We start from the raw sequence: 24,239 nt of genomic DNA on the forward strand, positions 1-24,239 counted from the left end.
TATTGGAAAGGGGGAGGGGAATTGTGCACCCGTCACCAATATACTAAAATCCTATAAAAGTGAAAATAATCTACTTAAGGTAAAAACAGACGTGACTCGGGTGTCTTTGTCTTATGCTTTTTCATGGATATCTGAAGAATCCAATAAAGCGAATCATATGATACGGCTTGGTGAGTGCGGACATTTTTCTATCTTCGTTCCACTATATATGAAAGACTGTTTCTATTATTGTCCAGCACCATATACCAGCCTGACACCCGTATATATTGATTGCTGCACCTGCATAGTGGTTCTCTAGCAGTGCCCACCCATTTTTTCTATCTCTACATACTACGACTTGCCTTTATCATGGATGAGAGCACGCATAATGAAACCGACAATAATGCACATATCAATGCAGAAAATAATATGGACACCACTGATCCTATAGGGAGGGAGGATGCAGGAGCTTATTTTTTATTTTGTGATACCTTAGACAAATTGCAAACTCTAAGTGTTAAAGCCCTGGAATACCGCATACATTCACTAGGAGAAAAAGAAACACGTGTCTTCTGGACAATCAAATCACTCACAGCATACAAAGATTGTAACAGAGCTCCTAGAGGCTTACGATCATACAAAGCCCCATCACAATTTCATGAAGATATTGCATTTATGACAGAATGGAAAAATGCCCACTTGAAACATGCTTTGGAATTGCAAAATATTGTTTTACAAAAAAATCAAAGGGATTATGAAATAATCACTACAGATTTATTACGGGCAAAATCAGAATTGAAAAAACGCATATCCACTACTCTGTATAATACATTTTGTGCAACTCTGGAGAAAAAAATTACAAAAACTCCAAGACACAATAAAAGAAACGAAAAGAGACAAATATATGAGAGACAAGAAAGATTTTGATACAGGAAAAATATTCTCTTGGAAAGCATATAATTACAAGCCGAATAATTACACAAAACCGAAATATACTGCATATAACAAAAAAGGAAAAACGACAAAAAGTACTGACTTTTTTACTACTGAATCGGATACATCAGATGAACAAGGTTCTAGCACAAATAAATCTAAATCTGAAGCAGCTGCAACCCCTTTAGGAGGAAGACAAGAAGGGGCGGAAAAAGACAAAGAAAGAGAAAGACGCAATGTGTGGATGCAACCAAAGAAAAGAAAAAATGTTTCGTGGAGACAGTGAATAATTTTTCGAATGTTGTCAATTTATCGGACATCACCTTATCTCAATCATGTTTAGAAGTTCTTCAAAAAGGACTAAATTACGGACTGTGTGAAAAATTCAAGGAAGAAGTCTTTGAAATAGATCTATTCAAAGCTATGAGGAAATTTAGCCTAGAAAGGTTTTTTAAAATCACTAATAGCAAAGAAAAATCAAAAAAATATGATACTGAGGAAGAAAAGGGGTTTAATAAAAAGAATGGTGAAAAACCATGTAATATCAGTAAATTGGGTTTTCCTATTACCAAAGATTTTGACGATATTGATGATAAAAATGTCTCCATGTTGGTGGAACTTATGTGTATGGGCGATTTGCCCATACACAATCCTATTGAAGAAACCACCAACATGGAGACGTTTAAGGGAGGAAACAGATCGAGATTCTGTCCCGGTATCCCTCCGGGCAGTAGTCTCGACCTGTTTTGGCAAGCAGTTAAAAAAGATGTGTATGCACTAATGTATCCTGAACCAATTGCTAATCTTTCGCCTGCCCATCAGGAAGCTATAAAATGGTTAGGTTCTAATAAAAATTTAGTTGTTTCTCGAGCGGATAAGGGAGGCGCAGTGGTCGTGTGGCCAAAAGCTGACCACGACGCCGAAGCCCTTAGCCAGCTCAACAACAAAGATGTATATGAGAAATTACAAGATAACCCTACCAATTAAATTATTAATAAATTACGTTCTTTATTAAGAACAACGGTAGAGAAAAATCTACTCACGGAACATACTGCTGCCAAACTCCTACCCGATAATCCCAAACCAGCTACTTGGTACATACTCCCTAAAATCCATAAGTCGCTGACCCGACCACCTGGCAGACCGATTGTGGCAGGGATCGGGTCAGCGACCCAATATCTATCTAGTTATGTCGAATGGCTCATATCACCTCTGCTTCCCAGTATTTACTCATATGTTAGAGACACCAGTGATTTACTTAGCATATTGGAAATATATACCTGGCAAGATTCATACAAACTTGTTTCATTAGATGTCGAAAGTCTGTACACTAGAATTCCATGGAAAGCAGGAGTGAGAGCCATGACACACTTTCTATCCAATTCAGGAAAATCACAAGATTTTATCGATTTCATAGCAGAATCCTTGAAATTTATATTGAGCAACAATACATTTACGTTTAATGGAGAATGGTACAGACAGATACATGGAACCCCTATGGGGTCATCTGTATGATGCACACTAGCAAATATATATCTAGCTATTTTTGAGCAGACATATGTCCACACTCTCAGAAACCCCTTCACAAAATATGTGAGGGGGTTTCTGAGATATGTGGACGATATTTTGATTATATGGGATGGCGACAGACAACAGTTCGAGGAATTTGTACAATATCTAAATCAGAATGATATAAATATGCTGTTCACACATGAATATGGGGGAAAAACTCTACACTTTTTAGATGTTACCCTTAATATTGAAAATAATATATTAAAAACAGAAGGACACAGAAAAGTCACAGCTAAAAATTCATTGCTAGACTATCAGAGTTCACATCCTCATTATGTAAAAGATAATATTCCATATTCCCAATTTATTAGACTAAAAAGAATAAATAACAGCTCAATAACATATTATCAACAGGCAGAAGAATTAAAAATAAGATTAATAGAAAGAAATTATCCAGAAAGCATAATTAACAAAGCATTTTTGAAAGCATAAACAAGAAACAGAGAAGAATTATTAATTTCAAATAAATTAAAAAAAGAAAAAATACGGTAATTCCAATTCAAAAAAAATTATCTTTTCTTTTGAAAATAGCCCCATGAATATTGCAATCAAAAAATCAATATGGTCAAATTGGTATATGCTTGAACAAGATCCACTTGTAGCAGAAACAGCAAAAAATAAACCAATTGTTACCTTCCGCAAAAATAAACCAATATCAGATGCGATCAAAAAAAATGCAAAGGAAACTGCAAATAAGTCAAATTGGCTAAATAAACAAGCACCTAATGGAAATTTTCCATGTGGACATTGCAAATTTTGTACATTTATGTTAAAAAAGAAATCTTTTCAGTTAGGAGGACACACTATTAATGTTAATCAGTTCATCTCTTGTAAATCACAATTTATAGTCTACTGTATAACGTGTCCTTGTGGACACTATTACATAGGTCAGACTAAAAGAAATTTAAACACAAGATTCAGGGAACATATTTATTCCCTTAAATCCAAAATAAGAGCAACACGTTTAATTACACACATAGAAGAAGTACACGCAGGTAAATCAAAATGCATGAAATTTGCGGGCAAAGAACACATTCCTATACAACCGCAAGGTATAGATAGACACGTAAAACTCATTCAAAGTGAAGCTAGGTGGATAATAAAATTAAAAGCTCTAGGGCCAATGGGTCTAAATGACCGAAACGACCTAAGTTTGTTTTTATAAAATCAATTAACATCTTCAAACTATAGGTATTTCTTATACACAAGATATAATGCTGTCATCTCTGTTTTTACCTTAAGTAGATTATTTTCACTTTTATAGGATTTTAGTATATTGGTGACGGGTGCACAATTCCCCTCCCCCTTTCCAATATATACCTGTGAGGTATTCCAGAGAACCAGGAACCGGAAGATGCGTGAATAACGCGAAACGGTGCTGTTGTTCCTGACAGCCGCTCCTAGTCTCCCTGTTCGGAGCTGCTCCCCCTCCCTGCACTCGGGTGTCTTTGTCTTATGCTTTTTCATGGATATCTGAAGAATCCAATAAAGCGAATCATTTGATATGGCTTGGTGAGTGCGGACATTTTTCTATCTTCGTTCCACTAGATTTGTAAATTACTTCTATTTAAAAATCTTAATCCTTCCAGTACGAATCAGCTGCTGTATACTAAAGAAGAAGTTCTTTTCTTTTTTTTTATTTCTTTTCTGTCTGATTACAGTGCTCTCTGCAGACACCTCTGTCCATGGCAGGAACTGTCCATAGTAGGAGCAAACCCTCATGGAAAACCTCTCCTACTCTGCTGGACAGTTCCTGACATGGACAGAGGTGTCAGCAGAGAGCAATGTGGTCAGACAGTAAAGAAATTCAAAAAGTATACAGCAACTGATAAGTACCGGAAGGATTAAGATTTTTAAGTAGAAGTAATTTACAAATCTGTTTAACTTTCTGGCACCAGTAGATTTTAAAACATTGTTTTCCACCGGAGTACCCCTATAACACAATAAAATAAAGCTGAATAAAGTATGGGCCTGGTTATTGGCAGATGCCTGCTGGTGTTAAAAGCAAGTTAAAAAACTGCGGTATTGGAAAGGGTGTACTCAGCGCTCTTCCTCCGTCAGTAGAATGCTCCTCTTGGTCACAGAGAGATGGAGTCGGTGGTGTAGTCCAAAAGAACTTCTTTTATTCCATAGAACAATTAGACATTATAATGAGAGGTACCAATGGATGACGCGTTTCCAGGGGACAGACACCCCTTCGTCAGATCAGATCGTCTATGGGCTATTTCTACGGACACTGCTGGGATTTGTAGTGCAGCAACTGGACACAGTAATGTGCATCACTGAGATCAGCCCACCGCACAATGCTTTGCTCCATTGTATTGTATATGTGAAAGCTTTCTGGGATCAGTAATTCCACACTGAGTTCTTCTGTGCGTTATTCACTGTTCAGCTTTCTCTCCAAGATGGCAGCCTCAATGCAGTGCATAGGGTTAAATCAATCTCTTAAATTCACCCCTATGCTTCTATTCTTCTGTCCTGTGAGCTGTATGCAAGCAATGATTGGATTAGTCATGTGATCTTTCTGCTAACTGTAAAGTATGCTGAGCTATCCTGACATCATCTAAGTGTTTCTACTTCCTTATCCTAAACTGGCATAGCGCCAAAATGCCCTGTGTTCCTCATCCCTTCTTCTATAACAGCACTGTTCCCAGGCTTATGTGAGCCAGGCCTGGCAAAGTTCTAATATTCAGCAAGCTTCATTTTACCCATAATTCTAAAGGGAGACCTTATTCGCCAGACTCAGCTCGCTTATCTCTACTGCTATTCCATTCATGTAAAATGAAGCTATGATAAAAAGATATAACCACACCCACAAAAAATAGCAGTACATAGAGAGTTTTATGTCGAGTTTGTGCACTTTTAAGGATGCTAATCCTGTTGCTACTCCCCAAAATGGGAATCATTTTTTTCAGCTTGTAAAAAGCAATCGCTTCTTCTGAAACCTCTTTGTGCATATAAAGATCGGCAGGCATCTACCTCCAAAAAGGGATCATTATTGGACATAATTTAAAAAAAAGCATAAAAAACCCACTAGTGCAGTATGTTTTTATTTAACCTGTTAGTTACCACATGGTACTATAGCCATAGCCATACATGTTGCCGTAACTTTGAAATAATCTTTGCCTTAAAAATAGCTCAACGGTGAGCTAACAGGTTTATACAGGGCTATTAGGGTTCTCAGAGTTTGTCAAACCAGCAGAACTGAACTTTTAAAAGTTGTGCAGATGTGCTTATCTCTACCCTTAAGGAGACAGCAGGTTAAGGCCTTGAAGATACAGTAAATTGTCATTTTTCTCCTTACCTTTTAAGAGACATAACTTTAATTTTCTCTCCAGAGACGCATATGAGTGCTTGTTTTTTGCATAACCAGTTGTTCTTTATAATGACACCTTTCATTTTACCATTAAATAAATTTCAAAACAAAAAAAACTATTATTTTTGGGCAGGACGTTGAAAAAAAAGCTGCAATTTTGGAGGGTGGGGAGTGTTTTTACACAGTGCATTTTACGCTAAAACGGACATGTTATCTTTATTATGTGTTTCAAAATAAATATGCTTCAAATTGCCCTATCCTGATCCCTATAACTTTGTGTTTATACGAGGCTGTATGAGGGCTTTTTTTTTGCATTTTTGTATTTTTGTTATGATGGTTAAGATGGGACTTTCTGATCACTTTTTATTCATTTTTTTCTAATATATGATGTCACCAAAAATCTATTTTGTTTGAAATTTTTGTTTTTTCATTTATGCCGTTGTGGGATCGCAAACATTATATTTTATAGTTTGGACATTTCTCCAGGACATACAGGTTGTATGCTTAGGCCCAGATGGCGAGGACATACATACTGTATGTGTTGTCTACGGGTTAAACCATACTTCTTCCTATGGTGCATTTTTGTGTCCTTGGTTCCTCCAGGTAGCTGATGCACAAACAAGGCTATTCACTTGATGTAAAAGATTCATCAGGTTTGTCAGACCAGACCAACTTCTTCTATTTCTCCACAGTTAAGTTTTGATACTTATGGGCCCATTATGGGTACAAGTGGTGGTAAGCAAAGGTAAGCATGGGCATTCTTAGCTGTCTGTGGCTATGCTGCCCCACATACAGCAACTGCAATTCTCTAGCCCAGATTTACCAACTGATGATGGGAGGTAACACATTTATTTTTAAGGGGGCTGGTAGTAAGCTATCTGTATTATGATGACAAGTTAATATGTCTAGTGCTTGGATGAGCAAATTTAGTTTTATTTTGTGCCTGTGTGAACATGGACGAATTTTCCAATAAAGAGCAGGAGAAGCCCAGTTTTGAACAATGCCCCTGTTTCTGACTTCTGTTTAATGCTGTTTGTCTATCACAATGGTTACCTGTAAAATTCATATGTACATTATACTGTCTTTATACTATAGTGAAAAGTCATAAAAATGTCTGTCAGAAGGAGGATGAAAAGAAACTTGCAAAGCTGTTGATAAATTCCCCCCAATTTGTAACTTTTATTGTAAAATATTCTTTATAGAAACTACTCCCCCCCCCCCCCCCCCCCCAGGGGGTTGAAGCAATAGGTGCACAGGAAAAACCTGGGGGTGGCAAAAGTTTGTAACCTAGAAATGTGAGAAGTGCTGTTTATACTATCTAAGGAGAGTGGCTTTATTTTAGTTGAAGAAGGTTCTAGGAGTTTGGATGCAGTCATTTAACAACAATGACTGCATTAAGCTTTTGTGTTGAGTAGCACCACAAATTTGATATTATATTATATGCCTTTCTTAATGATTCTACAAGTGTTTGGATGCCCTGTGCCCGCTGACCCCACATCATAGTGGGTTGGTTCCGGCAGCTACCCGTTGCTAAAACCGAAAATCACTGATTGCGGTGATGTCCGGTATTAACCCCTTAGACACGGCAATCAAAGTTGATGAAAGCTGCAACTTTTTTTTAAAATTCTCTCTGACCTGGCGATGATTTGCAACTTTTTGGGGTGGATTGAGACTTTCCTTGCGACTTTCTCTACAAAGTTGCAATGATAAATTCCAGACCACTGCATACTTTAACACAGATTTGACTGTCTACAGTCATTTCTAATAGATCTGCGGTGAAGTGAAAAGTCGTAAAAATGTCTCACAGAAGGAGGATGAAAAGAAACTTCTAAAGCTGTTGGTAAATTCCCCCCAATGTGTCATTTTTATTGTAAAATATACTTTATAGAAAGTAACCCCCCCCCCCAGGGGGTTGAAGCAATAGGTGCACAGGAAAAACCTGGGGGTGGGGGTGGCAGAAGTTTGTAACCTAGAAATGTGATAAATGCTGTTTATACTATCTAAGGAGAGTGGCTTTATTTTAGTTGAAGAAGGTTCTAGGAGTCTGGATAGCTGTGGTTTATCTGATATCATATTGGATCTTCCTCAGAGAACATCTTACCTTTAACAACACTTACTGCATTAAGCTTTTGTGTTGAGTAGCACCACAAATTTGATATTATATTATATGCCCTTCTTAATGATTCTACAAGTGTTTGGATGCTGTCCATTCTTTAGACTCAATGGATTGTGCTGAGCTGTGCTGTAGAGCTCCTTCACTATGTGGCTTCCTTTCATATGATTGAGTTCATTATGGAAATTTATAAACAAGGAGCTTTAAATATAAAAAGATTTATTGAATGCAGGTAGTAGGTAGATAGATCTATGTGGACAAGGAAGGTAAATGTGAAGAATGGGGTATCATTGTTTTGTAACTAAGATGTATGGCAGTCTCTGAAAGCGGGGAAACAAAAGGGACTATAGAGTAACTTGCGTCCTCTTCTGGTCCAACATTGCATCACCCACTAGTGTTGAGCACGAATATTCAAAATGCGACTTTTTACGTCGAATATCGGCATTTCTCAAATTTAGCGAATATTTAGAATATAGTGATAAATATTCGTAATGACAAATTTTTTTCCCGAATATGCAAATTTATGCGAATATGCTAATATTCATGAATATCGGCACTTCCAGAGGACACTGATCCCTCCCTTCTTTTGGTGAAAGATATAATCGCGCATGCGCACTATGCAAATTTTAGCATTGAAAGAAAAAAGGAATGAACATAGCGAATATGCAAGTTTCGCAAACATAGGACGAATATTTGTCCATATATTTGCAAAATATCTGTTACGCCTAGCGCTCCGGGTCCCCGCTCCTCCCCGGAGCGCTCACGGCGTCTTTCTCCCTGCAGCTCCCCGGTCAGTCCCGCTGACCGGGAGCGCTGCTCTGTCATGGCCGTTGGGGATGCGATTCGCACAGCGGGACGCGCCCGCTCGCGAATCGCATCCCAGGTCACTTACCCGTTCCCGTCCCCTGCTGTCATGTGCTGGCGCGCGCGGCTCCGCTCTCTAGGGCGCGCGCGCGCCAGCTCCCTGAGACTTAAAGGGCCAGTGCACCAATGATTGGTGCCTGGCCCAATTAGCTTAATTGGCTCCCACCTGGTCCCTGACTATATCTAACCTCCTCCCATGCACTTCCTTGCCGGATCTTGTTGCCCTTGTGCCTAGTGAAAGCGTTTTGTGTGTTTAAAACCCTGTGTACCAGAACTTCTGCTATCTCCCCTGACTACGAACCTTGCCGCCTGCCCCCGACCTTCTGCTACGTCCGACTTTGCTTCTGCCTACTCCCTTGTACCTCGCCTATCTTCAGCAGCCAGAGAGGTGAGCCATTGCTAGTGGATACGACCTGGTCACTACCGCCGCAGCAAGACCATCCCGCTTTGCGGCGGGCTCTGGTGAAAACCAGTAGTGTCTTAGAACCGGTCCACTAGCACGGTCCTCGCTATCCCTCTCTGGCACAGAGGATCCACCTCCTGCCAGCCGGCATCGTGACAGTAGATCCGGCCATGGATCCCGCTGAAGTTCCTCTGCCAGTTGTCGCTGACCTCCCTACGCTGGTCGCCCAGCAAGCTCGTCAGATCGCCCAGCAGTCGCAACAGATAGCGCAACAAGATCACCAGCTGTCGTACTTGACCACCATGACACAGCAACTCCAGTCACAACTACAGCAAGTACAGTCGCAGCTACAGCAGCAACAACCATCTCCTCCGCCAGCTCCAGCACCCCTTCCGCGGCGAGTGGCCGCTCCTAGCCTCCGCCTGTCCTTGCCGGACAAATTTAATGGGGACTCTAAGTTTTGCCGTGGCTTTCTTTCGCAATGTTCCTTGCACTTGGAGATGATGTCGGATCAGTTTCCTACTGAAAGGTCTAAGGTGGCTTTCGTAGTCAGCCTTCTGTCTGGAAAAGCCCTGTCATGGGCCACACCGCTCTGGGACCGCGATGACCCCGTCACTGCCTCTGTACACTCCTTCTTCTCGGAAATTCGAAGTGTCTTTGAGGAACCTGCCCGAGCCTCTTCTGCTGAGACTGCCCTGCTGAACCTGGTCCAGGGTAATTCCTCCGTTGGCGAGTACGCCATACAATTCCGTACTCTTGCTTCTGAACTATCCTGGAATAATGAGGCTCTCTGCGCGACCTTTAAAAAAGGCCTATCCAGCAACATTAAAGATGTTCTGGCCGCACGAGAGACTCCTGCTAACCTGCATGAACTCATTCATCTAGCCACTCGCATTGACATGCGTTTTTCTGAGAGGCATCAAGAGCTCCGCCAGGAAAAAGACTTAGATCTCTGGACACCTCTCCCACAGTCTCCACTGCAATCTGCGCCTAGGCCTCCCGCCGAGGAGGCCATGCAAGTGGATCGGTCTCGCCTGACCCTGGAAGAGAGGAATCGCCGTAAGGAAGAGAATCTTTGTCTGTACTGTGCCAGTACTGAACATTTTTTGGTGGATTGCCCAATCCGTCCTCCACGTCTGGGAAACGCACGCTCGCACCCAGCTCTCGTGGGTGTGGCGTCTCTTGATGCCAAGTCGGCTTCTCCACGTCTCACGGTACCTGTTCGGATTTCGACTTCAGCCAGCTCTCCCCTCTCAGCCGTGGCCTGCCTGGACTCTGGAGCTTCTGGGAATTTTATTCGGGAGTCCTTTGTGAATAAATTCCGCATTCCGGTGACCCGTCTTGTCAAGCCACTCCTCATTTCCGCGGTCAACGGAGCCAGGTTGGATTGCACCGTGCGTTACCGCACGGAGCCCCTCCTAATGTGCATCGGACCTCATCACGAGGAGATTGTATTTTTTGTCCTTCCTAATTGCACTTCTGAAGTTCTCCTTGGACTACCCTGGCTTCAACACCATTCCCCAACCCTGGATTGGTCCACTGGGGAGATCAAGAGTTGGGGTCCCTCTTGTTCCAAGGACTGCCTTCAACCGGTTCCCAGTACTCCCTGCCGTGACCCTGTGGTTCCTCCTGTATCCGGTCCCCCTAAGGTCATTAAGGACTCTGCCTGCCACAGGAAATGCCCCTCCCCCCCTCCCAGTTCCATCAGGCAAGCTTCTGTGTCCCCTCATGGCCCTCGTCCTGGTGTCACACTGCCCCGTGCCAGGTCTCGCCCTCTGCCCTCTCTCCCCATTCCTACTCCTGCGGTTCTGCCTGCCGTTGAGGAATCCCTCCATCCTTTCCCGGTGTCCTCATCCCAGGGGAGGCAGTTACCCGATAAAGAGAAGGGGAGATCTAAGGGGGGGGGTACTGTTACGCCTAGCGCTCCGGGTCCCCGCTCCTCCCCGGAGCGCTCACGGCGTCTTTCTCCCTGCAGCTCCCCGGTCAGTCCCGCTGACCGGGAGCGCTGCTCTGTCATGGCCGTTGGGGATGCGATTCGCACAGCGGGACGCGCCCGCTCGCGAATCGCATCCCAGGTCACTTACCCGTTCCCGTCCCCTGCTGTCATGTGCTGGCGCGCGCGGCTCCGCTCTCTAGGGCGCGCGCGCGCGCCAGCTCCCTGAGACTTAAAGGGCCAGTGCACCAATGATTGGTGCCTGGCCCAATTAGCTTAATTGGCTCCCACCTGGTCCCTGACTATATCTAACCTCCTCCCATGCACTTCCTTGCCGGATCTTGTTGCCCTTGTGCCTAGTGAAAGCGTTTTGTGTGTTTAAAACCCTGTGTACCAGAACTTCTGCTATCTCCCCTGACTACGAACCTTGCCGCCTGCCCCCGACCTTCTGCTACGTCCGACTTTGCTTCTGCCTACTCCCTTGTACCTCGCCTATCTTCAGCAGCCAGAGAGGTGAGCCATTGCTAGTGGATACGACCTGGTCACTACCGCCGCAGCAAGACCATCCCGCTTTGCGGCGGGCTCTGGTGAAAACCAGTAGTGTCTTAGAACCGGTCCACTAGCACGGTCCTCGCTATCCCTCTCTGGCACAGAGGATCCACCTCCTGCCAGCCGGCATCGTGACAGTAGATCCGGCCATGGATCCCGCTGAAGTTCCTCTGCCAGTTGTCGCTGACCTCCCTACGCTGGTCGCCCAGCAAGCTCGTCAGATCGCCCAGCAGTCGCAACAGATAGCGCAACAAGATCACCAGCTGTCGTACTTGACCACCATGACACAGCAACTCCAGTCACAACTACAGCAAGTACAGTCGCAGCTACAGCAGCAACAACCATCTCCTCCGCCAGCTCCAGCACCCCTTCCGCGGCGAGTGGCCGCTCCTAGCCTCCGCCTGTCCTTGCCGGACAAATTTAATGGGGACTCTAAGTTTTGCCGTGGCTTTCTTTCGCAATGTTCCTTGCACTTGGAGATGATGTCGGATCAGTTTCCTACTGAAAGGTCTAAGGTGGCTTTCGTAGTCAGCCTTCTGTCTGGAAAAGCCCTGTCATGGGCCACACCGCTCTGGGACCGCGATGACCCCGTCACTGCCTCTGTACACTCCTTCTTCTCGGAAATTCGAAGTGTCTTTGAGGAACCTGCCCGAGCCTCTTCTGCTGAGACTGCCCTGCTGAACCTGGTCCAGGGTAATTCCTCCGTTGGCGAGTACGCCATACAATTCCGTACTCTTGCTTCTGAACTATCCTGGAATAATGAGGCTCTCTGCGCGACCTTTAAAAAAGGCCTATCCAGCAACATTAAAGATGTTCTGGCCGCACGAGAGACTCCTGCTAACCTGCATGAACTCATTCATCTAGCCACTCGCATTGACATGCGTTTTTCTGAGAGGCATCAAGAGCTCCGCCAGGAAAAAGACTTAGATCTCTGGACACCTCTCCCACAGTCTCCACTGCAATCTGCGCCTAGGCCTCCCGCCGAGGAGGCCATGCAAGTGGATCGGTCTCGCCTGACCCTGGAAGAGAGGAATCGCCGTAAGGAAGAGAATCTTTGTCTGTACTGTGCCAGTACTGAACATTTTTTGGTGGATTGCCCAATCCGTCCTCCACGTCTGGGAAACGCACGCTCGCACCCAGCTCTCGTGGGTGTGGCGTCTCTTGATGCCAAGTCGGCTTCTCCACGTCTCACGGTACCTGTTCGGATTTCGACTTCAGCCAGCTCTCCCCTCTCAGCCGTGGCCTGCCTGGACTCTGGAGCTTCTGGGAATTTTATTCGGGAGTCCTTTGTGAATAAATTCCGCATTCCGGTGACCCGTCTTGTCAAGCCACTCCTCATTTCCGCGGTCAACGGAGCCAGGTTGGATTGCACCGTGCGTTACCGCACGGAGCCCCTCCTAATGTGCATCGGACCTCATCACGAGGAGATTGTATTTTTTGTCCTTCCTAATTGCACTTCTGAAGTTCTCCTTGGACTACCCTGGCTTCAACACCATTCCCCAACCCTGGATTGGTCCACTGGGGAGATCAAGAGTTGGGGTCCCTCTTGTTCCAAGGACTGCCTTCAACCGGTTCCCAGTACTCCCTGCCGTGACCCTGTGGTTCCTCCTGTATCCGGTCCCCCTAAGGTCATTAAGGACTCTGCCTGCCACAGGAAATGCCCCTCCCCCCCTCCCAGTTCCATCAGGCAAGCTTCTGTGTCCCCTCATGGCCCTCGTCCTGGTGTCACACTGCCCCGTGCCAGGTCTCGCCCTCTGCCCTCTCTCCCCATTCCTACTCCTGCGGTTCTGCCTGCCGTTGAGGAATCCCTCCATCCTTTCCCGGTGTCCTCATCCCAGGGGAGGCAGTTACCCGATAAAGAGAAGGGGAGATCTAAGGGGGGGGGGTACTGTTACGCCTAGCGCTCCGGGTCCCCGCTCCTCCCCGGAGCGCTCACGGCGTCTTTCTCCCTGCAGCTCCCCGGTCAGTCCCGCTGACCGGGAGCGCTGCTCTGTCATGGCCGTTGGGGATGCGATTCGCACAGCGGGACGCGCCCGCTCGCGAATCGCATCCCAGGTCACTTACCCGTTCCCGTCCCCTGCTGTCATGTGCTGGCGCGCGCGGCTCCGCTCTCTAGGGCGCGCGCGCGCGCCAGCTCCCTGAGACTTAAAGGGCCAGTGCACCAATGATTGGTGCCTGGCCCAATTAGCTTAATTGGCTCCCACCTGGTCCCTGACTATATCTAACCTCCTCCCATGCACTTCCTTGCCGGATCTTGTTGCCCTTGTGCCTAGTGAAAGCGTTTTGTGTGTTTAAAACCCTGTGTACCAGAACTTCTGCTATCTCCCCTGACTACGAACCTTGCCGCCTGCCCCCGACCTTCTGCTACGTCCGACTTTGCTTCTGCCTACTCCCTTGTACCTCGCCTATCTTCAGCAGCCAGAGAGGTGAGCCGTTGCTAGTGGATACGACCTGGTCACTACCGCCGCAGCAAGACCATCCCGCTTTGCGGCGGGCTCTGGTGAAAACCAGTAGTGTCTTAGAACCGGTCCACTAGCACGGTCCTCGCTATCCCTCTCTGGCACAGAGGATCCACCTCCTGCCAGCCGGCATCGTGACAATATCCCAAATTATAATATGGTCTCTGCCGCTCATCACTATTATCCACCTAAAATAGGGCATTTGAATTATGAGGATACAAAACTGGCCTTCTGTACTGATGTATAACACTTAATCTAAAAAAAGATATATACACATATGGGGCATTCATTATTTTCTTGCAGTGTTTTAAGTGGTTTTTCAGATTGGAAGGCCTCGCAACCTATTAAAGGGGTACTCTACCCCTAGACATCGTATCCCCTATCCAAAGGATAGGAGATAAGATGTCTGATCGTAGGGGTGCAGATCTCACTGCTGCACCCGGCGTTTATTTAGAGCATCAGGTGCAGAGCCGGAGGCTTGTGAGGTCACGGTCATGCCACCTCAATGCAAGTCTATGGGAGGGGGCGTGACTGCCGTCACACTCCCTCCCATAGACTTGCATTGAGGGGGCATGGCCATGACGTCATGAGCCTCTGCCCCGCATCACTAGTCATCCGGCACGGAGCAAAGTTTGCTCCATGCACCAGATGTCTGGGGCGCCAAAGCCGAGATCGTGGGAGTTGCTTTTGGATAGGGGATAAGATGTCTAGGGGCGGAGTACCCCTTAAATGACTGTGTTTTTAGTTTTGTTTTTTCTTTCAGTTTTTTTTTTTTCAAATTGCCCTCACTTTGTCATTTCTGTATTTTTGTTCTCAAAGGGGGAGTGGCTTAGTGTGTGCAGATTGATTTGTTGCATTATTCCATTATTATTATTCCATTATTACTATTTTTGTGCTTCACTCCCTAGGTGGTGTAGAATGTGATGTGTGTCTTCTTCCCCATACTGTTTTGTTTGAAAACATTTACACAATTTATTTAAGCTGCTTGTGCAGTTTCTTGAAATGGAAACTCACACAAATGATACAAATGATAGATTCTCCACTTAATATTTTCCTCTTACATGTAACCTTTTTTTGTCATGAAATGCCAGTGGGCCAATCCAAAATCCAATGAATGTTTAGATCACAACAACAGATCAAAGATATTTCTGAATAAATTCTTGTACAGATTTCTTAATATCTTTGTTTCTCAAGCTGTATATTAGGGGGTTGATCAGTGGAGTGAATACAGTATATAGCAGGGATATGATTTTATTAAGATTCGATGCTTGCCCTCTGGTCGGAAGAATATAAATACTGAACAGAGTGCAGTAGAATACGGAGACCACAATAAGGTGCGAGCTACAAGTGGAGAAGGCTTTCTGTCTACTGATATTTGATGGAATCTTTAAGATAGCGCAGACAATGTTCACATAAGAAATAACAATTATTATGCTGGGAATAATCACTATTGGAATAGTTAGTAGATACATTTGTACTTTTAGAGGAAATGTATCAGAACAGGAAAGTTCTTGCAGGGGAACAAGATCACAGAACAAATGGTCAATGATATTCGGTCCACAAAACTTCAGCCTTGTTAGTGTAAACGTGTAAATAAATGAACTAAAAAAACTGAGCAGCCAACACACAGCGACTAATGTTATACAAAAGTTACTTGTCATGATAGAGATATAATGGAGGGGATTACAGATGGCCACATATCTGTCATAAGACATCACAGAAAGGAGAAGGCATTCAAATGCCTCCGAGGCACAGAAGAAACAAAACTGAGCCATACAATCAATAAAAGTAATGATTCCCCCATTACTCAATAAAATATGGAACATGTTGGGTGCAATATCTGATGTCAATAAAATGTCACTGATGGACAGTTGGGAGATAAAGAAGTACATTGGGGTGAGGAGACTCTTGTTGGTGGACACCAGGATGATGATCAGAAGATTCCCACATATTGTCCCACAGTAAACCACAAGAAGGAGACAGAACAGGGAAATTCTCAAATTCTTGCTGCCTTGAAATCCTAATAGAAGGAACTCATTGATGGCAGCCCGATTGGTCTCCTGCATTCAAAGAAAAATACTTAGCTAAAATTTTACCTTACAACGCAATATCTGTGTAACTGATAGTTTATGTTTAGAGTTGAACGAGCTTTTAAAAAGTTTTATGCAAATCGGCAATGCAATAACACTGAAAGCTTATTATTTACTTATTAACTAAACTTGTTAACTAAAATTAATTTCTTAACCCCTTCCCACTATAGGACGTATGAATACGTCCCAGCACCCAATATGATTGTGCGCTGGGACGTATGAATACGTCCTGCTAATCTCCTCCTCTGCCGCACGCAGCTCAGGAGATCGGTGGCGGGACCCAGCTGTCAATCACAGCCGGGGTCCCGCCGCAGCTGCCAGGGCCGCGATCGTGCCGGTCCTGACAGCATTAACCCCATAGATGCCATGATCAATCCTGATCTCGGCATCTATGGTGTTGACAGGGGGAGGGGGCTCCCCCTGTTCATCAATGGAGGCGCCGCAATACGTTCGTGGGTCGCCTTTGGTTGCTATGGCAGCAGGAGTACAGATCATGGCCTCCTGTCTGCCAGCTATGGAAGCCAGTGAGATCCAGCCACAGGCTGGATCCCACAGGCTGTAGTGCAGTGTTTCCCAACAGTGTTTCCCAAATTTTTTTTGCGCGAGGTACACCTGGACATACATGTAGACTACATCCAGACTATGAAGTGAGTGCAGGAGCTGTGCTCGTTTCTTAGACCACAGGTCCCGGCTGCTGTCAGCTGTCAGTGATCATACTGATGCCCATCATCAACCCTTTAGATGCTGGAATTACAGCATCTAAAGTAATGCCAGGGCTTTATAATACTCATCGGACCACCCACAGCGTGATTCAGCTTGAGTCAAGATGGTGGCCAGAGCCACTCTTCCAGGATCCATCTGCATAGTTTTCCTTCTTCTTGACTATACAAGTGGATCACCGATATTAATGATCAGTGTTATGCAAATGCAATAAAAGTGTTTAAAAATGTGAAAAAAAGTAATAAAAAGTTTTCTTAAAATGTGAATAAGCCCCTCTCCCAATAAAAAAATCACTCTCTTTTCCCATTTTACAAAAAAAAGTTAAAAAAAATATATATAATAAACATATTTGGTATTGTTGCATGTCTAAACTATTGAAATATAATGTTAATAATTATGTACGATGAACGGCATAAATGTTTACATCACATCCCAGAAAAAAAGGGGAATAAAAAGTGATCCAAAACAGCTGAAGGCACACTAATTAAAAAACATTGCCTGTGCAACACTGTGCAATGTTCACATATTTGGCATCACAATGAAATTAGGTGATTTAAGTATTAATATAATAAAAACATCTTCGGAAACATGACATGGAAAATGTCCATTTTTTTATTATTTAAAATAATACCAGCTTTAACTGCAAACATCCTTTAGAACATACAGTAGAATATTTTCCTCTTGACTTCAAATCCTGAAATATTTTCATTCAATAAATAACCAATGTTTTTGTTCTTCCAACACTTACATTTGATTTGTTCATGTTCCTAAAATAAATATTCTAGATCATTAATTTCAGTTTCGTTCTCCAAAAGAATCTGTGGGATGGCAGGGGGCAGTCTCGGAAGGGGGATCAAACATGATGTGTAGCCAACACAAGCAAAGAATATACAGTGAGTATAGCCCCGTGTATATATAGTCAGACTGAAGCTGTGAAATTATTCTATGGAGATAAATTATTTCCTCCTGTGTCTCCGTAATTTTTTCTCCCTGGCATTATAAGAAAAAAATATTAGCAATAATTGTTCTGTGATGATGATAATATCTGCTCTCTAGAGCTGAGCAAACTTTTCAAAAGTTTAGTTTGCCGGGATTGCAGAACTTTTCAATAAAGTTTGGTTTGCGGCGACACGAACCGGCAATGCAATAACCCTCAAAATGTGTATAACACTGCCTAAGAGCTCTAAAGTTCTGTATAACACTGCTAGGGGTCAAGGGATATATTTTAGATAGTTTAAAAGTGATATTAGGGCTTGGTTCATGTCAAAGTTACGGCAACATGCGGTACCCCATGGTAACTAACTGCGCTAGAGGATTTTATATGCTGTTTATTAAAGTGGTTCTTCTGTGGAAAACAATTTTTTAACATCAACTGGTGCCAGAAAGTTAAACAGATTTGTAAATTACTTCTATTTAAAAATCTTAAATCTTCCAGAACTTTTCAGCTGCTGAATACTACAGAGGAAGTTCTTTTCTTTTTGAATTTCCTTTTTGTCTGACCACAGTACTCTCTGCTAACACCTCTGTCCATGTCAGGAACTGTCCAGAGTGGGAGCAAACCCCCATAGCAAACCTATCCTTCTCTGGACAGTTCCTGACATGGACAGAGGTGTAAGCAGAGAGCACTGTGGTCAGACAAAAAGGAAATTCAAAAAGAAAAGAACTTCCTCTGTAGTTTACAGCAGATGATAAGTACTGGAAGGATTAAGATTTTTAAATAGAAGTAATTTACAAATCTGTTTAACTTTCTGGCACCAGTAGATTTTAAAACATTGTTTTCCACCGGAGTACCCCTATAACACTAAAATAAAACTGCATAAAGTATGGGCCTAGTTATTGGCAGATGCCTGCTGGTGTTAAATGCACACAGAAGTAAGGCGTAATGGATTTTTCCAAGTATTCCAAAAATTATCTTTTTTTTGTCAGTTGCAATAGGATTGGTGTCCTCTTTCCTCTACCCAGTCCTCAGCCAATCATTCTTTTAACACGCCTTTTTTTTTATAAAAAGGTTTTGAGAGGATTTTGTGTTTGGGGTCATTTGTCAGCCACCAACTGGTCAAGTGATGGAGGAACTGCCAGTCATCTTAGCTTTCTATGGGCTCATCCTGCAGTCACACTGCTGGGATTTGTAGTGCAGCAACTGGACACAGTAATGCGCATCACTGAGATCAGCCCACCGCACAATACTTTGCTCCATTGTATTGTATATGTGAAAGCTTTCTGGGATCAGTAATTCCACACTAAGTTCTTCTGTGCACTATTCACTGTTCAGCTTCCTCTCCAGATGGCAGCCTCAACGCAGTGCATAGGGTTAAATCATTGATTGGACTAGTCATGTGATCTTTCTGCTAGCTGTAAAGTATGCTGAGCTATCCTGACATCATCTAAGTGTTTCTACTTCCTTATCCTAAACTGACATAGCGCCAAAATGCTCTGTGTTCCTTGTCCCTTCTTCTATAACAGCACTGTTCCCAGGCTCATGTGAGCCAGGCCTGGCAAAGTTCTAATATTCAGCAAGCTTCATTTTACCCATAATTCTAAAGGGAGACCTTATTCGCCAGACTCAGCTCGCTTATCTCTACTGCTATTCCATTTATGTAAAATGAAGCTATGATACAAAGATATAACCACACCCACAAAAAATGGCAGTACATAGAGAGTTTTATGTCAAGTTTGTGCACTTTTAACGATGCCAATCCTGTTGCTACTCCCCAAAATGGGAATAATTTTTTACAGCTTGTAAAAAGCAATTGCTTCTTCCAAAACCTCTGTGTGCATATAAAGATCGGCAAGCATCTACCTCCAAAAGGAATCATTATTGGACATAATTTTAACTCCTTAATGACGAATATTTATGTCCTGCGCCGGCTCCAGGGATATGCCGCGGGGTCACGTGGTGACCCTGCGTCATATCACGGCGGTCCCGGCAGCCATCAACGGCCAGGACCTGCCGCTAATACAGGACATCACCGATCGCTGTGATGCCCTGTATTAACCCTTCAGACGTGGCGCGGCTGACCGCCGCGTCTGAAGCGAAAGTGAAACTATCCCGGCTGCTCAGTCGGGCTGTTCGGGACCACCGCGGTGAAATCGCGGCGTCCCGAACAGCTTACAGGACACCAGGAGGGACACTACCTGCCTCCTCAGTGTCAGAATGGAGAATGACTGAGATCCAGGCAGGAGCAGTCAAGCGCCGATAACACTGATCACAGGCATGTTAATACATGCCAGTGATCTGTGTAAAAGATCAGTGTATGTAATGTTATAGGCCCCTATGGGACCTATAACACTGCAAAAAAAAAAGTGACTAAAGAACATTTAACCCTTTCCCTAATAAAAGTTTGAATCACCAACCTTTTCCCGTTTAAAAAAAAAAAAAAAACTGTGTAAATAAAAAGTAGTATCGCCACGTGCGGAAATGTCCAAATTATAAAAATATATCATTAATTAAACCACATGGTCAATGGCATGCGCGCAAAAAAATTCCAAAGTCCAAAATAGCATATTTTTGGTCACTTTTTATATAAGGAAAAAATGAATAAAAAGCGATCAAAAAGTCCAATCAATAAAAAAAATAGTACTGCTAAAAACTTCAGATCACGGCGCAAAATACCGGCCCATACAAGGAAAAAAAAAAAAGTTATAGGGGTCAGAACATGACAATTTTAAACGTATACATTTTCCTGCATGTAGTTATGATTTTTTCCAGAAGTATGACAAAATCAAACCTATATAAGTAGGGTATCATTTTAATTGCATGGACCTACAGAATAAAGGTACGGTGTCATTTTTACTGAAAAATGTACTGAATAGAAACGGAAGCCCCCAAAAGTTACAAAATGGTGTTTTTTCTTCAATTTTGTTGCACAATGATTTTTATTTCATTTTGCCGTAGATTTTTGGGTAAAATGACTGATTTCATTACAAAGTAGAATTGGTCCCACAAAAAATAAGCCATCATATGGATTTATAGATGCAAAATTCAAAGGGTTATGATTTTTTTAAAGGTAAGGAGGAAAAAAATTAAAGTGCAAAAACAGAAAAACGCTGAGTCCTTAAGGGGTTAATGCATAAAGTAATAGAGGTCACATTTGCAACAAATTCTGCCATCCTTAGGGTCATTATGGGTTCCGTCCCCAAGGGTTAAACCAAGCTACAAATACTGTTTTTGATTTAACCCAGATAACACAGGAAATTTGGCCTAAAATGCCTATTCCGTATTTACCCTTAATATTGTAGTGTGATAGCTTTCTATTGGCTCATTCTGCAGTTACACTGCAGAGATTTTAGTGCAGCACTGGATACAGCAATGTATGTTACTGAGGTCAGCCCACTGCACAATGCTTTGCTCAACTTTCTTTGTATTGTAGCTTTTAAAAGAGTGATAGTGGAAAATGCATTTTAGGCCAAGATTCCTGTATTTTATAAATCTAACATATAGTATTTCTACCTGGGTTTAAAATATGCATTAAAAATAATGAGAGTAAACATTAACTGGCACTTTCTCCACCACTTAACTAGTATGTAAAAAAGCACCCCAAAAACTTAACCTCCAAATCTTCTTCCATAAACAAAATCTCATAAAGGAATGGATGATCGAGGAAGGGGTGGAGGAAAGAGCACCCCTCTCATGTCCTCTGCCAATAAGCATGTTGGTGGCAGCACCAACACCATTCATTTGCCCAGGACCAGTACAGCCCGGTGGCTGGTGGTAGTAGTAGAAGAAGCATCAGCAAGCAAAATTTGTCCATGTCTTTCAGGGGTTGTGTTGTTTAAGGGAAAAATAAGCTATTGTGGACCGGTCAGCTCATTCTCAGTCATCTCAAGAGGAGAAATAGCCTGACGATATGTCATTGAGCCAGGTGTCTGTGAATTCCATTGTCCACATTTGCATGGTGCAGTGGCAATGCCCTTCCCAGATGGTCTGTTCCATCATCTTTATATTTGCTTCCCCCCACCCTGTGCTAAGTAGAAGGATAGCACTAGCTACAAGAAGGAGTTGTGTGAGGACAGGCAACCCTTGGAGTGTGTTGCGAGAGTGGGGGAGGTGAAAGCAGTGGCCGAGCATAGCACTAGTGGGATGATGGTGGTGGTGATACTGTAAGCTTTCATGGTGGATATGCTGAGGGGGAGCAAGGAGGCCATGATCAGACATTAGAAGTTAAAGGGGTACTCCGGTGGTCAACGTGTTTTTCCGTTTCTGACTTACCCTATTTGTTTTGTTTCATTTCTATTCTTGTTGTTTAGCCTACTCTATTTCCGTTCTTTGTTGTCTTTTTATCCCCCACTTTGTTTTCCTATCTTTGCTTCTATTTCCTGTTTCTTGCTGTGCTGAAAACTACAAATCCCAGCATGCCACATGCCTTGCTGGTTTGGGACGGCTCCTTTTGTTTTTTGTTTGTTTGTTCCGCCCTTTACCCATCCTACTATTTTCCCGGGTTGTCCCCCTTATACACAGCACACTAATATAATCAGCCCAGGTTGGGATACACTGTCATACACACACAAAAGGGACTACAACTCCCAGCATGTGTCATTCAGGAGTCTTCAGTCTGTGGTATAACACCAGCATGCTGCCTCTGTAGTCTCCTGGGGGTTGTAGTTCACCACACCTCTGTTGGGCATACACCAGTGTTTCCCAACCAGAGTGCCTCCAGGTGTTGCAAAACTACTACTACCAGCATGCCCGGACAGCCCTTGGGCATGCTAGGAGTTGTAGTTTTGCAACAGCTGGAGGCACACTGGTTGGGAAACACTGGTGTAACATGATGTGTATGCTGAATAGGCTAGAACTGTGTTTCCCAACCAGTGTACCTCCAGCTGTTGCAAATCTACAACTCCCAGCATGCCCAAAGTCTATCCAGGCTTGCTGGGAGTTGCAGTTTTGCAATAGCTGGAGGCACACTGGTTTGTAAACACTAGCATACACACACACACACAACAGGGACTACAACTCCCAGCATGTGTCATTAAGGAGTTTCCCCCCTCCCCCTTCACATATAGGGGGAGATTTATCAAAACCTGTGCAGAGGAAAACTTGTCCAGTTGCCCATAGCAACCAGTCAGCTTGCTGCTTTCATTTTTATGAAGGCCTGTGAAAAATGAAAGAAGCAATCTGATTGGTTGCTATGGGCAACTGGGCAAGTTTTCCTCTGCACAGGTTTTGATAAATCTCCCCCATAGAGATCATTCCCAGTATGAGATTTATTCCTCTGCAGTCCATACATTCCCAGCCCGTGCACCTTCTCATCCTCCCCTTCAGATAACACTTCTCTGTGTTTCTTCTCCTGTGCAGACCTGTGTCCTTAGAATAAATAGCAAGGGGGAGGGGAGGGGCTATGTACTCAGCTGGAGGAGATGAGGGGGCGTGGCTTATTCCTCTCATGCAGACAGAGGGGAAAAAAAGCTGTGACATCTTGTCCACAACAGACTCAGAACTGTGGACAACAGTAAAAGAAAACCCTCTGAACTACAGAACTTCCTGCCCAACAAACAGGTAAGAAAAACACATACATGCTGCCAAAACATATAACACATGTATATTGCAAAAAAACTAAACTTAGGCTGGGTCCACACTACGTTTTGTCCCATACGGGAGCGCATACGGCAGGGGGGAGCTAAAAGCTCACGCTCCCGTATGTGACCGTATGCGCTCCCGTATGTCATTCATTTCAATGAGCCGGCCGGAGTGAAACGTTCGGTCCGGTCGGCTCATTTTTGCGCCGTATGCGCTTTTACAACCGGACCTAAAACTGTGGTTGACCACAGTTTTAGGTCCGGTTGTAAAAGCGCATACGGCGCAAAAATGAGCCGACCGGACCGAACGTTTCACTCCGGCCGGCTCATTGAAATGAATGACATACGGGAGCGCATACGGTCACATACGGGAGCGCGAGCTTTTAGCTCCCCCCTGCCGTATGCGCTCCCGTATGGGACAAAACGTAGTGTGGACCCAGCCTTATAAAGAAGATGCCATATAGTCAAAAAAATTAACAACCGGAGTACTCCTTTAACCCCTTAAGGACCAAGGGCGTACAGATACGCCCTTGGTCCTGCTCTCCTGATATAACGCGGGGTTACACAGTAACTACGCGTCATATCACGGCGGGCCCGGCGTCATAGTGAAGCCGGGACCCGTCTCTAATAGCGTGCAGCGCCGAACGCGGCGCCGCACGCTATTAACCCTTTAGCCGCACGCTCAGAGCTGAGCCGCACGGCTAAAAGTGAAACCGAAAGTGGCCGGCTAGCTCAGTCGGGCTGTTCGGGATAGCCGCGGCTAATCGCGGCATCCCGAACAGCTGACAGGAC

At 43.9% G+C, this 24,239-nt stretch overlaps 1 protein-coding gene across 3 annotated transcripts in view; it reads right to left on the reverse strand.

The window, feature by feature from the left end:
- LOC130366810 (olfactory receptor 1009-like) overlaps positions 1-23,216 on the reverse strand; it is a 59,233-nt gene extending 36,017 nt beyond the window's left edge. The window contains exon 1 of one of the 3 annotated variants that reach the window (XM_056569174.1): positions 23,174-23,216. The gene's annotated coding sequence lies outside the window, so the exon portion shown is untranslated. Of the gene's footprint in view, positions 1-3,804; positions 3,954-23,156 lie in introns of those variants that run through there. The other 2 variants (XM_056569177.1, XM_056569176.1) reach the window with 2 other exon arrangements.
- Between the last annotated feature and the right edge of the window lie 1,023 nt (positions 23,217-24,239).

The sequence above is a fragment of the Hyla sarda genome, chromosome 4 (genome assembly GCF_029499605.1).
Source record: "Hyla sarda isolate aHylSar1 chromosome 4, aHylSar1.hap1, whole genome shotgun sequence".
NCBI lineage: Eukaryota > Metazoa > Chordata > Amphibia > Anura > Hylidae > Hyla > Hyla sarda.